The sequence below is a fragment of the Podarcis muralis genome, chromosome 9 (assembly GCF_964188315.1).
Source record: "Podarcis muralis chromosome 9, rPodMur119.hap1.1, whole genome shotgun sequence".
In the NCBI taxonomy this organism is placed as follows: Eukaryota; Metazoa; Chordata; class Lepidosauria; order Squamata; family Lacertidae; genus Podarcis; species Podarcis muralis.
This window is the reverse complement of record NC_135663.1, coordinates 3,661,978-3,681,492: the sequence shown is the minus strand read 5'-3', so window position 1 is coordinate 3,681,492 and position 19,515 is coordinate 3,661,978. Positions and strand designations below refer to the sequence as shown.

General features: G+C 46.2%; 2 long non-coding RNA genes across 2 annotated transcripts; both read right to left on the bottom strand.

Annotated features, from left to right (window-relative positions):
• Positions 1 to 759: 759 nt before the first annotated feature.
• On the bottom strand, positions 760 to 7,569 carry LOC114603731 (uncharacterized). The gene is made up of 3 exons (XR_013394315.1): positions 7,482 to 7,569; positions 3,798 to 5,086; positions 760 to 1,508 (listed from the first exon to the last, which is right to left on the bottom strand). It is a non-coding gene; the product is annotated as an uncharacterized LOC114603731 (long non-coding RNA).
• A 4,409-nt stretch (positions 7,570 to 11,978) lies between these two features.
• Positions 11,979 to 15,204, bottom strand: LOC144328928 (uncharacterized). Its single transcript, XR_013394314.1, has 4 exons — positions 15,102 to 15,204; positions 14,846 to 14,899; positions 13,856 to 13,975; positions 11,979 to 12,069 (listed from the first exon to the last, which is right to left on the bottom strand). It is a non-coding gene; the product is annotated as an uncharacterized LOC144328928 (long non-coding RNA).
• Positions 15,205 to 19,515: the final 4,311 nt, after the last annotated feature.

Sequence of the window (19,515 nt, the reverse complement as noted above, 5' to 3'; positions counted from 1 at the left end):
ACGGAAAACCCTTTCGTCTTGCGGGTTTTTCGTCTTGCGAGGCGTTTGTCTTGCGGGGCACCACTGTACTGTAGGTGTTCCCTTGCCACTTCTTTCCCTTTCTTGGGCCCCAGTTCCTTCCTTCCATTGTTCATTCAATTCTCTCCAGACTAGGCACTGTTTTCCTTTCGTGTGAAGACAGAGGCACAGGAGGTTGCATGCTACAGTGGTGTGGCAGGAGAGGGTGGGAAGCGTGGCAGGAAGATTCAAGGACAATCAAAGAAACATTTCAGCATTTGAGTGTAGTATAGTCAAGTATTGTATCGTATTCACCTTTCCAGTGTATTCTAGCTAATTTCATGCATATATCTTTTTCCTGGTGACACTACTGCAGTGATATTACATTTCAGGTGTCAAGGATAGGAAGAGGCACCCAGACACACACAGCAGCTGCTGCTGACAGCGAACACCTGATGCTCTACACAAAGAAGCGCCTGCTTGATCATGGCACCTACAGAGATCAGCAGAGCTCTTTCTTGGCATTTCCTGGCAGTTGGTCACTGAGTGTTAGTTTTGTTCTGACTGCTGTGGTGGCTGAAATTTAGATGACTATTTGGATGGTTTAGCTGTTGTTATTCAGTCTAATGACTTCATCAAATTCATAAATGTATGAATGAACAAAATGTGCACCAATTTTTTTAATTAATTAATTAATTAATTAATTAATTAAAATACATACATACATGACAAAAGTTCAACTTCTGTCCCCTGGATCCTTGACACCTGTTGTAATATCACTGCAGTAGTGTCAGCAGGAAAAAGATATATGCATGAAATTGGCTAGAATACACTGGAAAGGTGAATACGATACAATACTTGACTATACTACACTCAAATGCTGAAATGTTTCTTTGATTGTCCTTGAATCTTCCTGCGACACTTTCCACCCTCTCCTGCCACACTATTCTAGCATGCAACCTCCTGTGCCTCTGTCTTTACACGAAAGGAAAACAGTGCCTAGACTGGAGAGAATTGAATGAACAATTTCTACCCTAAAAGCTTCTGGAAAGAGAAGGCTGTGATCCTGTTAGATAAACTTTGATCTAATATCACAGGAGTCCTTTGCAGACCTTGCAAGATATCAGTAATCAAAAGGACAAACTAGAAACCAGATCTATCCGTTCTAACATTGCTAGGTAGATACACACAGTTAATCTATTGAAACGTACACAGACTGAATTCTTCCGCACTTTATTTCACTGCCCAACTAAGCCTTGGCAGGTGTAAAACAATGGCTCTTTTCCAGCCTCAGAATAGCAGGATTGACAAGGTGGTATAGAGTGCAGATTATCAATTATTTCATCCACTTTTTAATAGGTTTCCTTTTGCAGACGCACCGTTTTAGGCCTTGGCACAAAACATCATGCCAACACGAATAAATATTGTCGCAGCCCCTTGTGATGATGACACAGTTGTTCGAATCTGGTTTTGCAGGACCTTTATTTCTTGGACGATTACTATCCCAGTAGCTGAAAAGGAGAGGAGAAACTACTCAGTCTGAATACTTATTTTATTGTGTACCTCTTAGAATCAAATACTTGCCTATCCTCCACACACTTATTCATTATTTTTGCAGTAACCCAGAGGAGTAACATTCAGAGAAGAATTCTCTTTTGGTCTAGCAGACTCCCCTGCCTCTCCGCCCTACCCTGTAGTCAGAGTTTACACACTTTCTGCACTACCACCAACACCAGATGAGTCTCATTTTATTCCCTGTATCAAGAAGTTTTTAATGATTGCTTTTTTATGTTTTGATATATGCTGTGAGCTGCCCAGAGGGGTTGGGGGAAACTAGCAGATGGGTGGGGTATTATTATTATTAGTGTCTGATTGGAAGGCAAATCATGTGCTAGCCTGCAGAAACACGTACATCCAGCCAGCACTTATTGTGCTTTCCTCAGGAAAATAAGGGGGGAAATATTCTTGCAGGCAAACCCTATAAATTAATAAATGGTAGGATTTTGATTATTTGGAGTGTTGAAGGGAAGATTGCAGGCCAGTGGAAAAATACAGGCTAAACCTCCTTTCCAAGGCAGTGCCTCACCTGTGACAAAGTTGCACGGTGTGATGGCCTGGGACCCGTGCTCTGACTCGAAACCAGAGGAGTCTCAATCCGCACCGGATCCTTTGCCTCAGGCGGCATCTGAACCTAGTCTGGGGCCTGATTCTGAAGAGCCCCAGTCTGCACAGGTTCCCCTGCAACAAGCACCAGCTGGGTCGAGTCAGGGGCCTGATCCTGCCCTGGCTCCAGATGCGGGCATGACCTCGTTGCCTTCAGCTGGGCCATCACTCACAGCTGCTCCACTACCAGTTGGGTCAGGAGAGGCTGAGGTGGCCTCTGGGTCCATTAACCCACCGACATCTCCCGAGATGCAGAGACTGAGGTCTGAGAGAAGGAGAGACCTGAGTACTCGCGGGAGGAGTGCTTGCCTTTGGGCGAGACAGGGAGGTGAGTCACCGGGGGATCAGGACTGGCTGTTACCCTGACAAAGAAAAAAGGCTGTCAGACCCCACCCCAGGTTCTCGGAGCAACATTGCTGTTTGCTAGAACCTGCCTGAGACCCTGAGCCTGACCTTGCCTGGTTTCCTGCCTTGGCCCTGTCAGACTGATTTGGGACTGGACCTGGACCACGTTGCTCGGGTTACCCCCGGGCCCAGCACACACAGCTTACAGAGAGGGCAATCCTAATACACTCCTTTTGCAAGAGGACAGTCCTAATCAGGTCCACCAGGCAATTTGTTAGTAGCATTTTCCAGTCTTTATCTTTTGTCCATTCAGAGAACAAAGCAGGAGAAGACAGAGAGGGAACAGGGGTTGTGGGAGGGGTGTCTACCATTGGCAAGTGCCACAGTTCAGTAGCAGAGCATCTGATTTGAAAGCAGAAAGTCATTTTATGACTTACTAAATGTGTGCTCTTTTTGTGTGCTAGGGAAGTTGGGAAGAACCTTTGAAAGTGGGATACTCTGGAGTACACTGGAAAGAGGACATTTTTCAGGGTTTACAGCCGACATTTCCTTACTTTTATTTGCTGCATCTTTTGCTATCTTAAATCTCTGCTGGGGTTCTCTCATCAAAGAGTACTCACCCCACACTTGGGTCTTGGCTTCCAGGATTCCCAACACTCAGAGTGTGGGCTGCCTTTGCACTCTGATTGAAGCAGGGGTGTCCAAACTTTTTTCAAAGAGGGCCAGATTTGATGAAGTGAACGTGCGTGAGGACCGATCAAAGTTTTTTTTTGGGATTGAAGTTGTTTACCTTTTTTTAGGATTTTACCCCAGAAAATAAACTGCTGCATGGGCCATATTAAACTAACCGGCGGGCTGGATTAGGCCCCTGGGCCTGACTTTGGACATGCCTGGTAAAGCATCTGGGAAGCTTGAAAAGCAATTGCTTTGGTGCACTCCAGGTCCCTTCCCTCTGGAGTGCTGGAGGAAGTGGAAGGGTGGTGGCAGCAATGACCAGAGAGTGAATCCCACTGGTTGCCCTCCAGGGTTGTTGTGTTGCAGCTGGGCAACAAAGGTGGTTTGAGAGCCTCATTTAATCACACCTTTCCTGGCTGTGGATTTTGTTCTTTTCTATTTTAACCATGTGCAATTGTTATTGTATTTTGTAAACCACTTTGAAGCTCTCTGGAAACGAATTGGTCTATAAATTAAACCATCATAATAAAGAACAATATAAACACACAAACATCTTGGCTCTCTTCAAATACTTATTGGTTATGAAAGTTCCCAGATGAGGAGGAGTTTGGACTTACAGTTTATCCAGGCGAAAGCCCTTTTGATAGCAGCGCCAATCTGAGCCTACCATGTTAATTCCAATAAAATAATCGGTCGGTCTGGGCTTCACTATGGCTACAGCAAAGGCCTACATCACAGAAAAGAAGAAAGTCTAGATAAGGGGGAAACGAAGGAGCAAAAATGCCTAGGTCTTGGTCTCATTGAGGAGCAGGAAATTTCAGCTGGTAGAAATGCAATGGGCAGATTGATCACCAGAAGAAGACGGTTTGCGCATGTAACACCAATCGGGCACAACTGCACTGGCTGCTGATTAGTAGTCCAAATCGAAGTGCTATAAAGCTTTACATGGCTGAGGATCCAATATCTTAAGGATTGCCTCTCCCCTTAGGAACCCACCATACCCCGTGCTTGTCATGTGAGGCCCTCCACAATGGCCCAGAGAGGTGAGAAGGATTGCAAAAAGAGAAGGGGCCTTTTCTGTGGTGGCTCCCAATTATGGAATGTTCGTCCCAGAGAGGCTTCTCTGGCGTCATCATTACATGCCTTTAGGCATCAGGCAAAACCATTCCTCTTTCCCCAGGCTATAAAGTAATCTATAGCCTGTAATAGTGTGGGGGAGAGGACTGTTATTATGATTGTTTTATTATTAGGCTGTCTGTTAGTATGCTTTTTTATTATTTCATGGCAGAGTGGGGATTCAAATCCTGGTTTCCCAGGTCTCATTATTCCTGGTCTCCCCATACAATTGTATCCTGAACTATTGTGTTTCTATCACTGAAAAATATGTAATTTTTTAAAAATGTTGTACACCACCCTGGGTTTTTATGATAAAGGAATAAATGGAATAAATGGAATAAATAAATACTAATACTAATATGCAACCTTTTCCTCCAAAGGAGCTCAAGGTGCCGCATGACCTTCTCCTCTCCCCATTTGTCCTCACGACAGTCCCGTGGGGTAAGTTAGGATGAAAGGCAGTCCTGACCAGTAAGCTTCATGGCAGAGTGGGGATTCAAATCCCGGTTTCCCATGTCTCATGTCTGTCCCTTATCAGTCTCTACAACCACGGCAGATGCTGAAATCTACTCCCAAAGTCACACTCTTCCATTGTCCCTGAAGAATTTGTTGCATGATCTGCTCACCTGCTCCTCATCACTTTCAACACATAACAATCTTGTATCGTATTTCATCCTTTCGCAGTATTGTATGCACTGTTTCCAAGTCCTTGGGGTGGCAATGAAGTCAAATATATATAGGGCTCCATGCCAAACAATCCATTCCTCACGTAACCTGTGGTGAATGTCACCTTTGAGCAATGCCCAGAATGTGAGAGGAATAAAATGAGAGACAGGACAAGTGAGGTTGTAGTAGAAGCCAGCTTGTAGGACTCTGCAGAGTTTAAAACACTGATATTAGGGGGAACCTTGGGAGCACCTTGGGTGGGGGAACCACCCTCACTGAAAAAAATCTAGCATTGTCCTCAAAGACCCACTAGGACCCGCTGGCTACGCACTTAAAGGATAAAGTTGCTCATTTGTTTCTCCAAATGTTGCATCTCCAGTTGAAGAAGCCAGTGGCTCTATAGAGGATGTTTAGTGGGATCAATTTCACCTTATGCAATTAGCTGATGTGGAGAAGGTACTGGCAGCAATGCATCCAACCCCATGGCCCCTCAACTCCAATCCCTCCTGGCTTAGCAAATCTATCAGAGGGGGCTGACTGGTTGGGTCCAGATTGTGGTTAATGCTTTGCTGCATGAGGGGGTGGTCCCTGCTGCATTGAAAGAAGCAGTGGTGTGACCACTCCTAAAGAAAGCAGCTCTGGCCCCTTTGGATTAGAACAGCTATGGGCCATTGCCAATGTTCCCTTTTGGGGGAAGGTAGAGGAGAGGGCCATGGTAGATGCCCCAATGGCTAGAAGTGGCTTTTACCAGCTGCAGCTGGTTCAACAGGTCTGGTCATTCCTGAACCAAGATTCCTTGCCACAACAGTTCATACTTTGCTCAGTTCAAGACTGGATTAATGCAGAATGCTCTATTTGAGGCTTCCCTCGTGCTTGACCTGCAGTTGGTGCTGAATGCTGCAGCATGATTGCTGACAGGAGTGAGGCCTTTTTAGCATATAACTTCTTTGCTCAGGGATCTGCGCATAGCTTATTTGGTCTGAGAAGTACCATTCATGTCCTTCCTCTTTTTCTTTTTGCGCCCATTAAAAATTCACTAGCCAGCTTTCTAACAGGTTTGGGTCAATAGCCCAAAGTACCAGACACAGACTGAAAGGTGCAAGGGAGCTCCACCAGGTCTCCTGTGAAATGCGACCTTGCTGTAGCCAATTCCTTCTAGACAGTTTCAGAACTGTTTTTGAGTACAAAAAACCTAGAACAACCCACCATTTGAACAGTGGGAAAGAAAATATAGGAAACAAAAGCTGTGCTGCTGACATGATGGAAAAGAAAATACTTTTTTCTTATTTCACAGGCTCAGGATGAATTCCCTTAGCATGTAAAGGAGGACATGTGGGGACTGGTCATAGATTCATGAGTCAAGCAGAGTATTTGGCCCTCAGGACAAGTGCCTCATCTTTTTTTTTTTTTAATGATATTTATTACTTTTCCAACAATTTAAACACAACACTACAAAGAAAAGAAAAAAAGAAAGAAAAAGAACAGAACAATACAATACAATACAATACAATACAATACAATACAATACAATACAATACAATACAATACAAAAACACTACATAACACTGACACATTATAAAAGGATGTCACATAGAGGAGGGAGAAAGGTTGTTTTCTGCTGCTCCAGAGAAGCGGACACGGAGCAATGGATCCAAACTACAAGAAAGAAGATTCCACCTAAACATTAGGAAGAACTTCCTGACAGTAAGAGCTGTTCGACAGTGGAATTTGCTGCCAAGGAGTGTGGTGGAGTGTGGTGGAGTCTCCGTCTTTGGAGGTCTTTAAGCAGAGGCTTGACAACCATATGTCAGGAGTGCTCTGATGGTGTTTCCTGCTTGGCAGGGGGTTGGACTTGATGGCCCTTGTGGTCTCTTCCAACTCTATGATTCTATGATTCTATGATTAAACTAACATAACCAAACAAAAACTGGACAAGTGCCTCATCAGACATGCTAATGCACTTGCTTGTTCCTCAAAGGACTATGGGGTTAACCAGACATCAATAATAATAATAATAATAATAATAATAATAATAATAATAATAAAAAAAAATATTTATACCCCGCCCATCTGGCTAGGTTTCCAGTGTAATGGAGCTGTTGCCCTCATAGGCTCAACAACATGGCCTTTTGACTGTGTCCATACTATTTAAAATCCTGTACCTGATAGAGAACTTGTACATAGTACACAGAGAACTTGTGGCCTTTCCTATGTTGCTGGTTCGCAGCTTGAGACCGTCAGCCTGCAATTTCACAGGGAAGAGCCCTAGTGGGCCAGAGCTAGTATGCTCATCCCTACAGCCCTCTGCACATGTGCTCACTTAAAACACCTGAAGAGAGCTACCCATCCAGGAGCGCTAATCTCACTGATATTTCAGAATGGGATTGGGACCAGAATGTGCCATTCTAGCCTGTAATGGAAAAGAGAAGTCCATCCCAATGGTTCTAAAATCACCTATTGCCTCAAAGGTTTTGGTACCTTGTCCCTTGACCAATAAAAGTGGTTTCTGAGTAACTTACTAATAGCCTGCTGTAGTTCACTGATTTTCTTTTTCTCTTCGGATATTGCCGCAGATATATTCTCAGCTTTCTTGAATTTTGTGATATCTAAGAGAGTTGCAACAATCGAAGTTGGGAGGAATCTCAAACAGCCATGCACAGATACTGAAAAGCCATGTTTCTCAAAATCTAATATTTACTTTTCATATATAGGAACCTAGGAAGTTGCCTTATACAGAATCAGACCATTCATTAATCTAGATGAGAATTGTCTATGCTGACTAGCAATGGCTCTCCAGGGCTTCTGAAAGAGGTCATTCCCACCTCTGCCTGGAGATGCTGAAAATTGAATCCGGGCCTTTTTTAACACAACAACAACAATGGCATTTGCACGTCCATTGAGCTGCAGTCCTTTCCTGGAGCTTCTGGATAGCTCAGTCAGTAGAGCATGAGACTCTTAATCTCAGGGTTGTGGATTTGAACCCCCCATTGGGTGAAAGATTCTTTTTTTTTTTTTAAGATATTTATTAGAGTTTAACAGATACAGAAAAAAGAAAAGCACACAATAAAAGGTTACAAAGTTTCAAAAATAAATGAGAAAAGGAAAATACATTAAGAAAAAACACCAACAATACATCAAAACATTAAAAAACAAAAACATTTAAGATACAAAAACATTTAAAAAGAAAAAAAGAAAAAAAGAAACCAGCATTTTCATGTCCTTATCTTTCATTTACTTATTTCCTTGACTTCCTCACACCTCCCTTTTTTGTATTCTAGTTCAATTAGTTGTTTCAGCAAGTCCTTTCTCTCTTTCTCAAATTTAGCTCCCTAATTTATCTTAACACAATTTAGCTTTGCATTTTACACCCTTACCCATTATCAATCTATACTTACTTAATTCTTTATAACATTTCTGCTAAAGCCATATAACTTCTTTCCAGCATCCTTCTAACATTCATTAATTTTACAGTATTTCTGTAGATATACTTTTTCCAGTCTTCTTCCACTGACTCTTCTCCCTGGTCTCGGATTCTGCCAGTCATTTCCGCCAACTCCATGTAGTCCATCAGCTTCATCGGCCATTCTTCCCTGTTGGGTAGATCTTGTGTCTTCCAGTACTTTGCAGTGAGTATTCTTGTTGCTGTCGTAGCATACATGAAAAAAGTTCTATCCTTCCTTGGCACCAACTGGCCGACCATGCCCAAGAGAAAGGCCTCTGGTTTCTTCAAGAAGGTATATTTAAATACCTTTTTCATTTCATTATAGATAATTTCCCAGAATGCCTTAATCTTCGGGCATGTCCACCAAAGGTGAAAGTAAGTACCTTCAGTCTCCTTACATTTCCAACATTTATTATCAGGCAAATGATAGATTTTTGCAAGCTTGACTGCTGTTATGTACCACCTATAGATCATTTTCATTAAGTTCTCTTTTAAGGCATTACATGCCGTAAATTTCATACCAGTGGTCCATAACTGTTCCCAGTCAGCCATCATAATGTTATATCCAACATCTTGTGCCCATTTAATCATAACAGATTTCACCGTTTCATCTATAGTATTCCATTTCAACAGCAAGTTATACATTCTTGACAAATTCTTAACTTTAGAATCTAACAATTCTGTTTCCAATTTTGATTTTTCCACTTGGAAGCCTATTTTTTTATCCACATTATATACCTCCATTATTTGATAATAATGGAGCCAGTCTCGCACTTTATTTTTTAGTTTTTCAAAACTCTGCAGTTTTAGTCTGTCTCCTTCTTGTTCCAAAATTTCACAATACTTCGGCCATTTGGCCTCCATATTGAGTTTTTTCTGGGCCTTTGCTTCCATTGGTGCCAACCATCTTGGGGTTTTACTTTCTAACAAATCCTTATATCTTACCCAAACATTGAACAGTGCTTTTCTAACAATATGGTTTTTGAACGCTTTATGTGCTTTAACCTTGTCATACCACAGATATGCATGCCAACAAAAAACATTGTTAAAACCTTCCAAGTCCAACACGTCCGTGTTTTCAAGAAGCATCCATTCTCTCAGCCAACAAAATGCGGCTGATTCATAATAAAGTTTAAGGTCTGGCAGGGCAAATCCACCTCTTTCTTTAGCATCTGTTAATATTTTAAATTTTATACAAGGCTTCTTGCCCTGCCAGACAAATCTAGAGATATCTCTCTGCCGCTTCTTGAAACAGTCCATTTTATCCAAAATTTGCAATGTTTGAAACAAAAATAATATTCTTGGCAATACATTCATTTTAATCACAGCAATTCGACCTAGCAACGATAGCTTCAAATTTGACCATATTTCTAAATCCTTTTTCACTTCCGTCCAACATTTTTCATAGTTATCCTTAAATAAATTCACATTCTTAGCAGTCATATTTACCCCTAAATATTTCACGTTCTTAACCAATGTCAATCCTGTCTCCTTCTGGAACTTGTCTCTCTCAATCTCATTTAGATTTTTCTCTAAGACTTTAGTTTTCGCCTTATTCAACTTAAAACCTGCTACCTGACCAAATTCTTGGATCAGTTCTAATACTCTTTTAGTGCTTGATTCTGGCTCCTGTAAAGTCAATACCAAGTCATCAGCAAATGCTTTCAATTTATACTGTTTGGCTCCCACTTGAATACCTTTTACCAATTGGTCCCTTCTAATCATATTTAGCAAAACCTCCAGGACCGATATAAAAAGCAATGGAGAGATTGGGCAACCTTGTCGTGTTCCTTTCTCAATCTTTTTTGACACAACAACAACAATGGCATTTGCACGTCCACTCAGCTGCAGTCCTTTCCTGGAGCTTCTGGACAGCTCAGTCAGTAGAGCATGAGACTCTTAATCTCAGGGTTGTGGATTTGAACCCCCCCCCCCCATTGGGTGAAAGATTCTTGCACTGCATGGGGTTGAGCTAGAAGACCCTTGTGATCCCTTCCAACTCTGCAACTCCAAAACGTAGGTTAATCAGCCTCGTATAACCAACATAAGGTAAAGGTAAAGGTACCCCTGCCCGTACGGGCCAGTCTTGACAGACTCTAGGGTTGTGCGCCCATCTCACTCAAGAGGCCGGGGGCCCGCGCTGTCTGCAGACACTTCCGGGTCACGTGGCCAGCGTGACATCGCTGCTCTGGCGAGCCAGAGCCGCACACGGAAACGTCGTTTACCTTCCTGCTAGTAAGCGGTCCCTATTTATCTACTTGCACCCGGGGGTGCTTTCAAACTGCTAGGTTGGCAGGCGCTGGGACTGAGCAACGGGAGCGCACCCCGCCGCGGGGATTCGAACCGCTGACCTTTTGATCGGCAAGCCAACATGCTTAACTTTAAATAATGCATTAAGGTGTTCAAGCCATAGAGTATGTTGCCCTGCCAGACTCATCTACATTGGGAAGAAATAGGTAATCAAGCTTATTGTTTCCCCCCAGGCTACTTGAGAAGCTCAGTGTGTGATGAAGTTTGATCTGGTTGCTGAAGCTAAAGCTCTTGAGTTCTTGTACCAATACTCTAGGAAATTCCTCCATATTGTTGCTAAGCAACATTTTCCTGGTTTGATCTGGTTGCTCAAGCTCAGCCCCATGCTCCTCATGAGCCACTCGAGTTCCTGTACCAATACTCTAGGACAGGGGTCTGCAACCCGCAGCTACGGAGCCGCATGTGGCTCTTTTACACCTTTGCCGCGGCTCCGGGGCGGATACTAGCGAGGGGAGGAGGCGCATTGTGTGCCCCGACACTCCTCACTGTGGCGGGCGCTGTACTGGCTGTGACGTCGCATGGGGGCGGTGCGTGCGTTAGTCACACACTGCCCCGACGTCACCTTCCCGGTTTTCCGGCTCCCAGTTGTTTGTTTCTTCGGAAACGGGTCCAAGTGGCTCTTTTTGTCTTAAAGGTTGCAGACCCCTGCTCTAGGAAATTCCTCCACGCTGTTGCTAAGCAACGTTTTCTTCATTTGATCTGGTTGCTCAAGCTCAGCCCCATGCTCCTCATGAGCCACTCTTGAGTTCCTGTACCAATACTCTAGGATATTCCTCCACAATGTTGCTAAGCTAAGTTTTCCTGCCGTGCACCTTTTCTGAAGCACATGGATCTGACCTTTGAAGAGTTTGTAAGCAAAGCATTCTTTAACTTACCAAGTGTGTGTTCTCGTTTGCTGGGGGAAGAGGGAAACTTTGGAAGTCACTTGGAAGAGCCTATTTTAAAGGTCTAGCAGGCTATACTTTCATGCTGACATTTGCTGCATATTTTGTGACTGTAAATCTCTGCTGGGTTCTTGCCCCAAACTTGGATCTTGGAATTCAGGAATTTTCTTTCTTATATCAATATATTTTTCCACCAACACGGCACACCCACACCCACACACCCACACCCACACACCATGCTTATGGAGAAGTTGAGAATGAGCATGAGGCAACCCATCCATTCCTCTTCGACTTCCCTGAACTGAGCAATGAGAAGAGATGGTGGGCCGTGTAAGGAGCTCCTGCGCAGACAAAAAGTAACATATGACTTACCATCTGCCTCAAAAAGATCCGGAAAGGTGTCTTCTACCATTTGCAGAACCTTTGTCGTTCCTTCTTCAAATATGGCTCTCCTTTGCACTTCCTTAACATCTAAAGGTGATGATGGGGAAAGTTGTTCAACACATGTGGGAGAATAGCTTTGCTTCCCCCAGCACCCCTTTGGAAGGGATTAAGTTGCATTTGGGATGAGACTTCTGTCGTATAAGTTCCAATATGTAATGCACTTCCCAAAATTCGTAAATGAAGAATTTCTCCTCTAGGAAGGTCCATTTTCAAGCCTCAAGATCTAATTTAGAGTCCTTAGCCCAATATCTTCATAGATAGATAGATAGATAGATAGATAGATAGATAGATAGATAGATAGATAGATAGATGAATGAATGTGTGTGTGTGTGTGTGTGTGTGTGTGTGTGTATTCTGAATTGCAAAGGTGCCGGGCCCATACAGGAGATGGACATGATGGCTACCTCATCTTGACAAGGAGATTGAGACCTAGAATCCCCTCCTCCCTCCACATGACCCTTGACAGAGGTGTTCTCCAGGACGTCTGTGGGTACTCCAGCCTCTCGATACCCTTGGGAGTTGAAGAAAGCATTTCAGCCTTGGGAAGCTCTCCTTCCCCCAGAGGTGAAGCAACCTGCTCTGGTACTTGGAGCAGCACTCGTCCCAGGGGGTGTGGTGTGCCACCCACGGGCGACGTGGTGTGTGCCCCGGAGGTCATGGCATGCGTCCCGGGGGCATGGAGTGCCGCCCGTAGGGGTGGCGTGCTTCCTGGGGGGATGCATATCGCTGGGGTCGGTGCACAGTGAGTAGGGCGCGCCCCGGGAGTCACTGCTGATTGGGGGTCGGCATTTTGCCCCCCCCTTTTGGAATGACACCCAGTGCAGCCGCCCCCCCCCCCATGGAACGCCCCTGCCTCCCCCTGACTGAGTCTCTTTCAGTAGCAGGATAGCTGCCGCCAGGTGGGCTTGGCTTGGCTGACCAGGGTTGGGTCTTCCCTACTCTCACAGTCCAGATTTGTCAAGAAAGGAACAGCTGAATGCACATATTTACGCTGGGCCATGAACATTAGGAAGGTTTTCTACAGGCTCCCAAGATTAACAGTCTGGCCCCCAACCTGCTTCATCCGCGAGGTAGTGTAGCTGCTTTGGGTACTTCTACGATTTGAGGACCCTAGGCCGCAACAGATGGTAGAGATTGCAGTGTGCTCATCCAAGGAAGGGGTTAATCGCCTGAGTACAAAGGAGCAAGGCACATTCCAGAAGAACTCCCAGAAGAACCAGTTGGGAAACGGCTGGTGCTGGGGTCTAAGCCACTGAGCCTAGGGCCTGCTGATTGGAAGGTCGCTGGTTCGAATCCCCGTGATTGCTCAGTCCAAGTGCCTGCCAGCCTAGCAGTTTGAAAGCATGCAGTGCAAGTCGATAAATAGGTACCACTGCAGCGGGAAGGTAAACGGTGTTTCCGTGCGCTGCTCTGCTTTTGCCAGAAGCGGCTTAATCATGCTGGCCACATGACCCAGAAAAACTGTCTGTGGACAAATGTCAGCTGCCTCGGCCAGTAAAGTGGGATGAGCGCCACAACCCCAGAGTCGTATGTGACTGGACTTAACTGTCTGGAGTCCTTTGCCTTTTTTTAACAAACCAGTTAAAAGTCTCTGAGCATTTCTTCAGGGACAACCCTACGGTGCCACTGGTTTCAATGGGAGAGAGTACATTAAATATTTATCTCACCAACTGAAATCAGGGGGTGAAAGGGCTTAGTGGAGACCAGAACCTATCCTTTCCATTTAAAGGTCTCCACTGAAATGAAGCAAGCAAGAGTGAATTGTAATTCTGCCCATTACCCTTTTATATTTTCCTAGAAGACTGGAACTTACACAGATAGGTCAGCATTATTGCCCCTATAACGGAGCCCATCACAAGCACTACGCCAACATACAGGGAATATGAAGATTCGAAGAACTTTTTCACTTTTTCCTGCAAAGGTGTTAGTTCTCCTTGATGGACAGGAGGAGAGAAAATTCTGCTTTAGGCATCAACAGACAACAACCCAGTGCCACCCCAGTCAAGAAATTTCCCATAATCTCTGGCAACCCATCTAGATCAACATATGGCAGTCAGCTTCCCAAACCCATGGTGGGGGGTTGCTCCACTGTGAAATGCCAGGGGGCCAGACCCTTTGGAAAGTAAAGTGGATGAAGGACTCTGGCATGGAAGTATTGCTTCTTGAAGATACTTTTCTGCCCATGTTCCCTGTCTGGGGGCCTCAGGAGCATGAAGAGACATCACCCGGGACCAGACGTACCTTGGTCTGACCCAGCAAGGTCTTGCTATGTTCTCATAGAATAATAGACTAAGGCGGAAGGGACTACGAGGGTCATCTAGTCCAACCCCTGCAATGCATGAATCTTTCCCCAATGTGGGACTCAAACACATGACTCTGAGATTAAGTGTCCCACTCTGCCCACTAAGCATAATGTTCTTATAGTGAAAGGTAGAACTGAGATGAGAGTTCACATCGAGAAGTTGATCCTCAACTAGCAGAGTAGATTGGACACAGCATACCCATGGGAAGATTGGGGTTGTGGAGTTCCATCTGGCTGCCCCCCATCAAGTAAGTGGAAGGGGCTGCACCAGTGGATGAGTTGTAGTGAGGGCGAGGGCCCATCAAGGAGAGCTTTCATTTCAAGCTGGGGCTGTTCACTGCCAGCAGCAGATGGTGGACACAAGCTCAAGTTCATTGCTCCTCAGTTGGACTTGGTGGATGCCCTGGTCCTATAGAAAATGCTTGTCCTAACTCTGGTCTTCCCCATCATAACTTTCCTTTACTGTTCCTTCCTCCTCCATGTGCTAATGAGCATACAGACCTGGTGCTTTTGCGGCCTTGTCTCCTGCGGGTGGTTCAGCTTTCTCCGGCTTATCTATATAAAGACAGCATGAACATAGTAATGTTATATGATGAGATGAGATGAGATATGATCAACATAAAAATAAACTTTGAGCAACAGCCCGAAATATCTCAGCTCTGTCAATTCTCTACAGTATAATGTACTGGAGGGAACATATCAAGTCAGCAGATCTCTGTGTTCCTGTGAAGAGAAAATAGTAACCGAAGGGACTTACCTGGTGGCTTTTTAGGAGCCATTGAACTGGTTTCTTATTTTATTCGCAACCTGTGGGAGTATAAAGTAGACAGTGAAGTCAATGCCTTATTTAAAAGCAGAGTCACAATGGGCAATTTATAGGCAGTGTTGCCATGGAGACCCTCTCCCAGTTAATATAATTGTTAGAGGGAGTTACTGTAACAATGCACTTACCTGCATTTCTTATCACCCTGATCTACCTCTCTACAATCCCACTATAGAACGCTGCAGGCATCTTTTAAAGTGTTGTGTGGTTCACAATAACACAATACATTTGATAGTCTTTAAGTTGCCAAAATAATGTATTGTTTTTGCTGCAGAAAGACTAATAAGGCAACTCTGAAGATGTTCTTATACTGCTAATTCCTTCATACTTGACCTTGATTGTTTAAAGCAGTTAAGCAATCACTGTTTCACTGTGTGTGTGTGTGTGTGTGTGTGTGAGAGAGAGAGAGAGAGAGAGAGAGAGAGTATATATGTACTTTGCTTGTTGAACTTAATTCATTCCGGGAGTCTGTTTGACTCCAGGAACCATTTGAAAACCAAGGTACGGCTTTCAATTGGCTGCAGGAGCTTCCTATCTGCCATTGGAAGCCACGGAAGCCCTGTCGGAAGTTTGGCATCCAAAAAATGTTCGCAAACTGGAACACTTCCGGGTTTGTGGTGTTTGGGAGCCAATTTGTTTGGGAGCCAAGCTGTTCGACAACCAAGGTACCGCTGTAATGTACATTATAAAAAAGCTTGAGGAAATGATTTAGGAGCAGATATAGTATAAATAGTTTTGTTTGAGTAACCTTCCCTCTATCTTAGGGAAAGGTAAAGGGACCCCTGACCATTAGGTCCAGTTATGACCGACTGGGGTTTGCTGCGCTCATCTCGCTTTATTGGCCGAGGGAGCCAGCGTACAGCTTCCGGGTCATGTGCCCAGGATGACTAAGCCAGAACCAGAGCAGCGCACGGAAATGCCGTTTAACTTCCCGCCGGAGCAGTATCTACCGCATTTTTCGCCCCATAGGACGCACCGCCCTATAGGATGCACCTTGGGTTTTTTTGGGGGGGGGGAAATAAAGAAAAAAAATTATTCCCCCCCCCCCCGGCATGGGGCTGGCGCAGGGGAAGCCCGAGCTTCCCCCGACCCCAGCCCCCAGAACAGCCTGCTATCCGCAAGCCTAGGGAGCCGCGCTGGTTCTCTTAAGCGCGCCCGAGGCTTCGGAATGCAGGCAGCTCTGCGCAACCTTTGGGAGCCTGGCGCGGCTCCCCGCTGGGCTCCCTAGGGTTGCGCAGAGCTGCGGGAAGCCCGGGAGGGCAGGCAGGTCTGCGCAACCCTCTGGAGCCTGGCACGGCTTGGTGCCGGGCTCCTGAGGGTTGTGCAGTGCTGCGCGGAGGCCGGGAGCGCAGGCAGCTCTGCGCAACCTTCCAGAGCCCAGCGCGGCTTCCCGCTGGACTCCCGAGGGTTGCGCACAGCTTCCTGAAGCCTGGAGTGCGAGAGGGGTCGGTGCGCACCGACCCCTCTCGCTCTCCAGGCTTCAGCGAAAGCCTGTATTCGCCCAATAGGACGCACACACATTTCCCCTTCATTTTTGGAGGGGGAAAAGTGCGTCCTATAGGGCGATAAATACGGTATTTATCTGCTTGCACTTTGACATGCTTTTGAACTGCTGGGTTGTGTTCAAATGCTATGGCAGCTTCTTCAGTTTTGCCGAAGGTTGTTGAGCTTTTTGAGCAAAAATGCAAGAAAAGAATAAGAAAAAACAAAAAACGGCTGTTTTGTCTTTTTATTGGGGGGTGGAAATGGCAAAAACGGCACTTCCAACATAGGCTGCCATACACCCAGATTTCCCTGGACATTTGTCCGATTTTACGCCCGGTCACTGCTGTCAGCTGCAGTATTCCGTATATGTCCAGGTAACCCTATGGCAATCCTAAGCTAACTTCACAGCATGAACTTTGGCTCAACTATAGATAGCATGAGATAGCTGCATAAGTTTACATGAGACTTCCTGAAATGGTTTACTTCCAAACTACAAAGGTCAGGTTCATGTGCTTTTCCACAAGCATGGGCATTAAAACACGGGGTTAGTCACAAAGTAGTAAAAGTTCCTGAATTATTGATACCGGAATTCAAGAGTGGCTTGTGAGAACCATGTGGCATGAGCTGGAGCAACCACCTCCAACCTCTTTACACACTGAGCTTCTCAGTAGGCTTGGGGGGGGGGGATGACTGTAGGTTTGATTATCCATTTCATCCCAAGGTAAAGTAGGTGGACATAAGTAAGCCTGGCCGGACAAATTAGCTATGGTATTAGCCCATTTATGCATTAGAGTTAAGAATGTTGGTTAAGAATTAAGAGTTAAGAATGTTGGCAGGAGTGCCTGGCGTGCTCTGGTCAATGGGGTCACGAAGAGTCGGACACGACTAAACGACTAAACGACAACAATGCAGAATTCTTTTAAAATTCAAATCTACTAACTTGGGGGACCATCCCGCCATATTCCATGATAAGATCTTCAATGTATTGTTGGCGGCAATTGTATTGTTGACCTGCAGAATTCCTTATTGGAGTTATAGCCTCATAGTCAAACAAGACTTGAACTTCATGTTTTCCCCAGAGGTTTGCATGGTATTGGGTGTTAAAAACTCTATTGAACTGTTCATTAAAGAATCATTATATCAATCCACTTCTACAGTTGGATTTAATTCCCTACCTTTGTCCACAAACACAGACCCGCCTCCTATTAAAGGGTTAAAAACTCCTTTTTAGTAGTTGGAATTTGGCTTGATTTCAGGTCAGCGAGGCCTAATTCTTCCGGATTAAGAAATTTTCTTTGGAGTCATTCAACAGAAGTTATAGAATAAAGCCACTTCCGACATCAGGAGGAGGTAGTGTTGCGGGCTTCCAGCCCCCGCGTGATCAGGGGAATCCTCGGGCCACGTCATCCCCTGAGCCAGCCAATCGGCTGGCTCGGGGTGTGTGGCTTGCCTCACTTAAGGGAAGCGTGCCCCGGGATATCCCTCTTTGGTCTGCGCAGCTGCTGTGGTTGTTACCGTATTTTTCGCACGATTGGACGCACCGGACCATAGGACGCACCTAGTTTTTTGGGGGGGGAAATAAAGGAAAAAAAATTCCCCTTTATTTCCCCCCCAAAAGCAAGTCAGGGAAACCGAACCAGGTCGAGGAACAGCGGGATTGTGGCGCTGCGCCTCCCTGCTGTCCCCCGAGCTTGTGGAGCTGGCTGATGTCTGCCTGGCGCGCGGGGCGCTCTGCTTCAGGGCGCCCCACCCGCCAGGCGGCAGGCTACTATCCGCAGCGTGGGGAGCCCTGTGGGGAACTCCTGCAAGGCTCCCCACTCTGCGGATGTGTTCCCGAAGCCTGGAGCCTGGAGCTCTGCTTTCAGGGCGCCCGACGCTCCGGGAAGCAGGCTGCTATCCGCAGCCTAGACACGGCTAGCGGAGCGCTAATCCCGAAGCTTGGGGCGTGAGGAGCTCAGCGCGCCCCAAGCTTCTGGGCGCCGGCAAGGTCTCCGCTAGCCCTTGCTGGCGCCCAGAAGCTTGGGGCGCGCTGTGCTCCGCACGCCCCAAGCTTCTGGATTAGCGCAGCGGTCCGCTAGCCGTGGGAGAGCCGCGCGACGTCGCGGGGCTCTCCCAGGGCTAGCGGAGACCTTTCCGGCACCCAGAAGCTTGGGGCGCGCTGAGCTGCGCACGCCCCAAGCTTCGGGATTAGCGCGGCGCTTCGCTAGCCCTGGGAGAGCCCCGCGACGTTGCGGGGCTCTCCCAGGGCTAGCGAGACCTTTCCGGCACCCAGAAGCTTGGGGCGCGCTGAGCTCCGCACGCCCCAAGCTTCGGGATTAGCGCGGCGCTTCGCTAGCCCTGGGAGAGCCCCGCAACGTCGCGGGGCTCTCCCAGGGCTAGCGAGACCTTTCCGGCACCCAGAAGCTTGGGGTGCGCTGAGCTCCGCACGCCCCAAGCTTCTGGATTAATGCAGCGGTCCGCTAGCCGTGGGAGAGCTGGGTCTCCCACGGCTAGCGGATAGCTTCCTGAAGCCTGGAGAGCGAGAGTGGGCGGTGCGCACCGACCCCTCTCACTCTCCAGGCTTCAGCGAAAGCCTGCATTCGCTCCATAGGACGCACACACATTTTCCCTTGCTTTTTAGGAGGGAAAAAGTGCGTCCTATGGTGCGAAAAATACGGTATGTAGATGTATTGGGGGAGGGAGTGCCATCACCTCCCCCAAATATTGAGAGTTAAGAATGTTGGCAGGAGTGCCTGGCGTGCTCTGGTCAATGGGGTCACGAAGAGTCGGACACGACTAAACGACTAAACAACAACAATGCAGAATTCTTTTAAAATTTAAATCTACTAACTTGGGGGACCGTCCCGCCATATTCCATGATAAG